Source organism: Physeter macrocephalus, chromosome 5, assembly GCF_002837175.3.
Source record: "Physeter macrocephalus isolate SW-GA chromosome 5, ASM283717v5, whole genome shotgun sequence".
Taxonomy (NCBI): domain Eukaryota; kingdom Metazoa; phylum Chordata; class Mammalia; order Artiodactyla; family Physeteridae; genus Physeter; species Physeter macrocephalus.
In genome coordinates this window covers 54,544,579-54,552,840 of record NC_041218.1, presented here as the reverse complement: position 1 = coordinate 54,552,840, position 8,262 = coordinate 54,544,579, and the positions used below count along the sequence as shown (strand labels likewise).

Here is an 8,262-nt window from a genome sequence, read left to right as displayed (position 1 = left end):
TATGCTAACACGTATATATGGAATCTAAGAAAAAAAAAATGTCATGAAGAGCCTAGGGGTAGGACGGGAATAATACACAGACCTACTAGAGCATGGACTTGAGGATATGGGGAGGGGGAAGGGTAAGCTGTGACGAAGTGAGAGAGTGGCATGGACATATATACACTACCAAATGTAAAATAGATAGCTAGTGGGAAGCAGCCGCATGACCCAGGGAGATCAGCTCGGTGCTTTGTGACCACCTAGAGGGGTGGGATAGGGAGGGTGGGAGGGAGGGAGACGCAAGAGGGAAGAGATATGGGAACATATGTATATGTATAACTGATACACTTTGTTATAAAGCAGAAACTAACACACCATTGCAAAGCAATTATACTCCAACAAAGATGTTAAAAAAAAAACAACAATTCAGAACAGCCCACTGAGTGAATCATAGGATTTCTAGCAGTGCACAAAATTCTCAATGGGACTTCAGCTCTGGCTTCGGCTAATAGCTGGAAGGAAGTCCAGGAACCAAATTAAGAAAGGAAAGGAACTGTAATTTGATAATTAGATTTGTACTTAAGAAGCTACAAAAACTTGGGACTCAGCTTTAAAAATACATATGTGGTTCCCAATTAATTATTCAGAATGAAAGTGGTTTTAAAGGGTAGTTTTGATTCAAAATATTTAAAAATTTTAATTTTTAAATAAATATTAATTTAGGACCTATTACTAAACATTTGTTCTGGGTATACATTGTGGAAAGTGTTAAGAAAACCATTTTATATAGCCAACACTATATATAGCCAATAAAGCCAATATTTTGTAATAACTTAAGAAAAAAAATTTTTAAAAAGAAAACCATTTTATTTCAGTTTTGCCAATTGTTTAATTCTTCAAAATAATTATGTTGGCCCAAATTAAGATGGTCATCAGGTTTTTCCTGTGTAAGAAAAATATCTTTGTTATTCAAAATCATTAAAAACAAACAAACAAACAAAAAAACTGTTCTGAAGAATAGGTGACCATGACTGTTAGTATTATGGCCAATTAAGTTATTTTTTTCCGTTATATGTCTGGATCCAGAATTTTTTTGTAAAGGGAAGCTTTTACACTGTTTAAATTTTATGCACATTAGCTTATTCAAAATTGAATCTCAAATGTATTTCAGTTTCTTTAATGATGCATTGAACATATGGACTTCCATAAAGTCTGAAGATCATTCAGACTTTCTTATAGATCTAGCCCATATTTATCAACATTATTTTGTGGAAAAATCTCATTTTGTTTATTTCTCTTTAGCTTTTGACTCTATGAAGAAGATCTGGCTGCAGTATAAGAAATGAATGCTCAATACACTACTGTCTGCTAATGCTCATAAGATTTTTATACTTCAAAATTCAGATTCTTTGATATTTCTTTGGACTTATCAGACAGCAATTTCCAGTAGAGTAAAGAAAATTTTGATTATTTTTTTAATTTTTAGGTTTGTCATTTGATGGTATTTGATGAGCTAGAAAACTGACACTCCCAATAGAAAAGAACAAGATTAAGATTCTATTATACATAGATTTTTTAAAAAAGCTTTATTATAGAAGTAGTATTTATTTGGATCAAGCACTGCATTGAACAATTTTATTATGATATTTAATTTTTTGGAAATCCTATGAAGTAGGTATCACTTACTGCTTAAAGAGGTTGAGTAGATTTTTAGATCTAGGGTTAGAACTTAGTCTGATTACAAGATTTCTTTTACTCATAGTCAATTCAATACACTTCTTCCCACTGGGCTGATTATTACAAAACAAAAGGGATTTTACCACAAATAAAAAAAGAAAGAAAAGGGGAAAAATCTAGCACAGAATAGTAATTCCAAACGAAAGGAATAAATGTAAGTTTATATACTTCAACCATTAATTGGCTTGTATTTAATGATTCCACTTTGAGAATAAGCTCATTATATTAGCTAGGTATGTGTTTTACAGTTCTTCTTGGGGTATAAGTCAGAGAGCTGTATTATTGAGCTAAAAATTCTAATGGTTATTGACTGAGATGACTTTATGGCTAAGCTGAAGGTATAGTTCACTTTTTACACTTTTACACTTTTTACCTCATTTCTAACAGTTTTCTGTCTAAAATTGAGTTAAACTCCCTTAAAAAATATTGAGGACTTTACTCTCTGCACTGGAATAGATATAAAACTACTTGTTAAGAAAAATCTTGGCTGTGTTTTTCAGTGTTCCTCCAAACTACTCCTTAAACAGAAGCCCATCTCCACACTGAGATGAACTTAATTTTGTTTCTTTCACAGGACCAAACACAGGGGTATATCTTTAAACTGTAAATTAAATGACTATTTTCATACTCACAAAGAACACTTCAAATTTATGTTTATTGGGGCTTCTCTGGTGGCGCAATGGTTGAGAGTCCGCCTGCCGATGCAGGGGACACGGGTTCGTGCCCCGGTCCGGGAAGATCCCACATGCCGCGGAGCGGCTGAGCCTGCATGTCCGGAGCCTGTGCTCCGCAACGGGAGAGGCCACAACAGTGAGAGTCCCGCGTACCGCAAAAACAACAACAACAACAACAACAAACCCAAAAACAAAAACCATCAAATTTATGTTTATCAGCAGGGGACACGGGTTCGTGCCCCGGTCCGGGAAGATCCCACATGCCGCGGAGCGGCTGGACCCGTGAGCCATGGCCGCTGAGCCTGCACGTCCGGAGCCTGTGCTCCGCAACGGGAGAGGCCACAACAGTGAGAGTCCCGCGTACCGCAAAAACAACAACAAAAACAACAACAACAACAACAACAAACCCAAAAACAAAAAACCATCAAATTTATGTTTATCAAAAGAAGACTTCACTATGCACTGACTGTTCTGCCCAGAATTACTTTCTAAGTAACGCATAAAACCACATACATTTATACCGTGGCATAATTTCTTTGGTTCTCCCATAGAATTACCTTTATGAAAGCCATTGCTACAGTTGCTCTAAAGATTCAGGCTTGGTGAAAAATCTTTTAGAAAAAAAAAGGTTATCAAATTTGTAGGCATATGGTTGTTCATAACATTCCTTTATTATTCTTTTTTTTTTTGTGTGTGGTATGCGGGCCTCCCTCTGTTGCGGCCTCTCCCCTTGCGGAGCACAGGCTCCGGACGCGCAGGCTCATTGGCCATGGCTCACGGGCCCAGCCGCTCTGCAGTATGTAGGATCCTCCCAGACCGGGGCGCGAACCCGGTTCCCCTGCATCGGCAGGCGGACGCGCAACCACTGCGCCACCAGGGAAGCCCTATTATTCTTTTAATGTCCATGAGATCAGTAGAGATGGCTCCTCTTTCATTTTTAACATTAGTAATTTGTGTCTTCTGTCTCTTTTCTTAAGTTAGCTTGGTTAGAGTTGTATCAATTTTATTGATCTTTTTCAAGAACCAGAATTAGGTTTTACTGACTTTATCGCTTTCCTGTTTTTAATTTCATTGGTTTCTACTCTAATTTTTAAATGTATTTTCTTTTGTTTACTTTGGATTTACTTTGCTCTTTTTTCTGTAGTTTTCTAAGGTGGAAGCTTACATTATTGGTTTTAGATCTTTCTTCTAATATAACATTCAATGCTTTAATTTTTTTCTAAGATCTGTTTTGGTTGCAGCCCACAAATTTTGATAAATCATATTTTGTTTTAACTTAGGTCAAATATTTTATTTTATTTTATTTTATTTATTTCTTTGAAACTTTCTTCTTTGATTCATACTATTTAGAAATATCTTGTTTAATCTCCAATTATTTGGGGTGTGTTCCTGTATCTTCCCATTATTGATCTCTACTTTAATTTCATTTTGATCTGAGAGCATATTTTAGGTGATTTATATTTTTTTATAGTTTGTTAAGTTGTGTTTTATGACTAGAATATGGTCTATCTTGGTGAATATTCCATGTGAGCTTGAAAAGAGTATGTATTCTGATACTGTTTGATGAAGTATTCTATAGATGGCAGTTGAACCTGACAGTATTATGTTCAACCATGTTCTTACTGATTTTCTTCCTGTTCAATATATCAATTACTGATAGAGAAGTGTTAGTATCTCCAAGTATAATAGTGGGTTATCTATTTCTCCTTGAAGTTCTATCAGATTTTGTCTCATGTATTTTGAGGTTCTGGTGTTAGGCACATACACATGAAGTTTTGTTATGTCCCTTGGTGCTTTGAGCTCTTTATCATTATGTAATGCCTGTCTTTATCCCTGATAATTTTCCTAGATTTACGGGCAGCTTTGTCTAAAATTAATATACTTACTCCAGCTTTCTTTTGATTAGTGTTAACATGGCATCTATTTCTCCATCACTTTACTTTTAAAGTGTCTTTATATTTAAAGTGGGTTTCTTCCAAACAAAATATATTTGGGCCTCTCTCACTTTTACTTAATGAACTCTGACAGTCTCTGTCTTTTAATTGATGAATTCAGAACATTAACATTTAAAGTGATTATCGATATAGTTGGATTAATATCTACCATGGTTGTGAGTCTTTTCTATTCACTGCTCATGTTTTTATTCTTAACATCTTTATTAGAGTGTAACTGCTTTACAATTTTGTGTTAGTTTCTACTGTATAACAAAGGGAATCAACTATATGTATACATATATCCCAATATCCCCTCCCTCTTGTGCTTCACTCCCACAGTTCCTATCCCACCCCTCTAGATGGTCACAAAGTACCAAGCTGATCTCTCTGGGCAATGCAGCTGCTTCCCACTAGCTAGCTATTATACATTTGGTAGTGTAAATATGTCAATGCTACTCTTTCATTTCATCCCAGCTTCCCCTTCCCCCTCCCTGTGTCCTCAAGTCCATACTCTACCTCTGTGTCTTTATTCCTGTCCTGCCCCTAGGTTCATGAGAACCTTTTTCTTTTTTTAGATTCCACATGTATGTGTTAGCATAAGGTATTTGTTTTTCTCTTTCTTACTTACTTCACTCCGTATGACAGACTCTAGGTCCATCCACTTCACTAAAAATAACTCAATTTCATTTCTTTTTATGGTTGAGTAACATTCCATTGTGTACATGTACCACATCTTCTTTATCCATTCATCTGTCGATGGACACTTAGGTTGCTTCCATGTCCTGCCTATTGTAAATAGTGCTGCAATGAACACTGTGGTACATGTCACTTTTTGAATTATGGTTTTCTCAGGGTATATGCCCAGGAGTGGGATTGCTGGGTCATATAGTAGTTCTATTTATAGTTTTTAAGGAAGCTCCATACTGTTCTCCATAGTGGCTGTAACAATTTACATTCCCATTAACAGTGCAAGAGGGTTCCCTTTTCTCCACACCCTCTCCAGCATTTACTGTTTGTAGATTTTTTGATGATGGCCATTCTGACCAGTGTGAGATGATATTTCATTATAGTTTTGATTTGCATTTCTCTAATGATTAGTGATGTTGAGCACCCTTTCATGTGTTTGTTGGCAATCTGTATTTCTTCTTTGGAGAAATGTCAATATAGGTCTTCCGCCCACTTTTGGATTGGGTCGTGTTTTTGATATTGAGCTGCATGAGCTGCTTATATATTTTGGAGATTAATGCTTTGTCAGTTGCTTCGTTTGCAAATATTTTCTCCCATTCTGAGAGCTGTCTTTTCGTCTTATTTATGGTTTCCTTGACTGTGCAAAAGCTTTTAAGCTTCATTAGGTCCCGTTTGTTGTCTTGGTTTTTATTTCCATTTCTCTAGGAGGTGGGTCAAAAAGGAACTTGCTGTGATTTATGTCATAGAGTGTTCTGCCTATGTTTTCCTCTAAGAGGTTTATAGTGTCTGGACTGACATTTAGGTCTTTAATCCATTTTGAGTTTATTTTTGTGTATGGTGTTAGGAAATGTTCTAATTTCATTATTTTACAGTAGCTGTCCAGTTTTCCCAGCACCACTTATTGAACAGGTTGTCTTTTCTCCATTGTATATTCTTGCCTACTTTGTCAAAGATAAGGTGACCATATGTGTGTGGTTTATCTCGGGGCTTTCTATCTTGTTCCATTGATCTATATTTCTATTTTTGTGCCAGTACCATACTATCTTGATTACTGTAGCTTTGTAGTATAGCTGGAAGTCAGGGAGCCTGATTCCTCCAGCTCCGTTTTGCTTTCTCAAAATTGCTTTGGCTCTTCGGGATCTTTTGTGTTTCCATACAAATTGTGAAATTTTTTGTTTTAGTTCTGTGAATAATGCCATTGGTAGTTTGAAAGAGATTGCATTGAGTCTGTAGATTGCTTTGGGTAGTACAGTCATTTTCACAATGTTGATTCTTCCAATCCAAGAACATGGTATATCTCTCCATCTGTTTGTATCATCTTTAATTTCTTTCACCACTGTCTTATAGTTTTCTGCATACAGGTCTTTTGTCTCCTTAGGAAGGTTTATTCCTAGGTATTTTATTCTTTGTCTGCAGTAGTAAATGGAAGTGTTTCCTTAATTTCTCTTTCAGATTTTTCATCATTAGCGTATAGGAATGCAAGAGATTTCTGTGCATTAATTTTGTATCCTGCTACTTTACCAAATTCATTGATTAGCTCTAGTAGTTTTCTGGTAGCATCCTTAGGATTCTCTATGTATACTATGATGTTATCTGAAAACAGTGACAGTTTTAATTTTTCTTTTCCGATTTGGATTCCTTCAATTTCTTTTTCTTCTCTGATTGCTGTGGCTAAAACTTCTAAAACTATGTTGAATAATAGTGGTGTGAGTGGGCAACCTTGTCTTGTTCCTGATCTTAGTGGAAATGGTTTCAGTGTTTCACCATTGAGAACGATGCTGGCTGTGGGTTGGTCATATAAGCCCTTTATTAATGTTGAGGTAGGTTCCCTCTATGTCAACTTTCTGGCGGGTTTTTACCATAAATCGGTGTTGAGTTTTGTCAAAAGCTTTTTCTGCATCTACTGAGATGATCATATGGTTTTACTCCTTCAGTTTGTTAATATGGTGTATCACGTTGATTGATTTCCATATACTGAAGAATCATTGTGTTCCTGGGATAAACTCCACTTGATCATGGTGTATGATCCATTTAAAGTGCTGTTGGATTCTGTTTGCTCATATTTGGTTGAGGATTTTTGCATCTATGCTCATCAGTGATATTGGCCTGTAGTTTTCTTTTTTTTGTGACGTCTTTGTCTGGTATTGGTATCAGGGTGATGGTGGCCTCGTAGAATGAGTTTGGGAGTGTTCCTCCGTCTGCTATATTTTGGAAGAGTTTGAGAAGGATAGGTGTTAGCTCTTCTCTAAATGTTTGATAGAATTCACCTGTGAAGCCATCTGGTCCTGTACTTTAGTTTGCTGGAAGATTCTTAATGATGGTTTCAATTTCATTGCTTGTGATTTGTCTGTTCATATTTTCTATTCCCTCCTGGTTCAGTCTTTGAAGATTATACTTTTCTCAGAATTTGTCCATTTCTTCCAGGTTGTCTGTTTTAGTAGCATATAGTTGATTGCAGTAATCTCTCATGATCCTTTGTATTTCTGAGTGTCGGTTGCTACCTCTCCTTTTTCATTTCTAATTCTGTTGATTTGAGTCTTCTTCCTTTTTTTCTTGATGAGTCTGGCTAATAGTTTTTCAATTTTGTTTATCTTTTCAAAGGACCAGCTTTTAGTTTTATTGATCTTTGCTATTGTTTCCTTCATTTCTTTTTCATTTACTTCTGATCTGATCTTTATGATTTCCTTCCTGCTGCTAACTTTGGGGTTTTTTTCTTCTTTTTTCTCTAATTGCTTTAGGTGTATGGTTAATTTGTTTATTTGAGATTTTTCTTGTTTCTTGAGCTATGATTGCATTGTACAAACTTCCCTCTTAGAACTGCTTTTGCTGCATCCCAAAGGTTTTGGATCATTATGTTTTCATTGTCATTTGTTTCTAGGTATTTTTGGATTTCCTCTTTGATTTCTTTAGTGATCTTTTGGGTATTTAGTAGCATATTGTTTAGCCTCCATGTGTTTGTATTTTTTACACTTTTTTTCCCCTTAATTGATATTTAGTCTCAGCATTGTGATCGGAAAAGATACTTGATAGGATTTCAATTTTCTTAAATTTACCGAGGCTTGATTTGTCACCCAAGATATGATCTATCCTGGAAAATGTTCCATGAGCACTTGAGAAGAAAGTGTATTCTGTTTTTTTGGATGGAATGTCCTATAAATATAAATTAAGTCTATCTGGTATAATGTGTCATTTATAGCTGTGTTTCCTCATTTGTTTTCATTTTGGATGATCTGTCCATTGGTGAAAGT

At 35.7% G+C, this 8,262-nt stretch overlaps 1 protein-coding gene across 1 annotated transcript in view; it reads right to left on the bottom strand.

The window, feature by feature from the left end:
• Nucleotides 1-8,262, bottom strand: part of ZNF804B (zinc finger protein 804B) — a 490,199-nt gene that overhangs the window by 72,816 nt on the left and 409,121 nt on the right. The window lies entirely within an intron of this gene.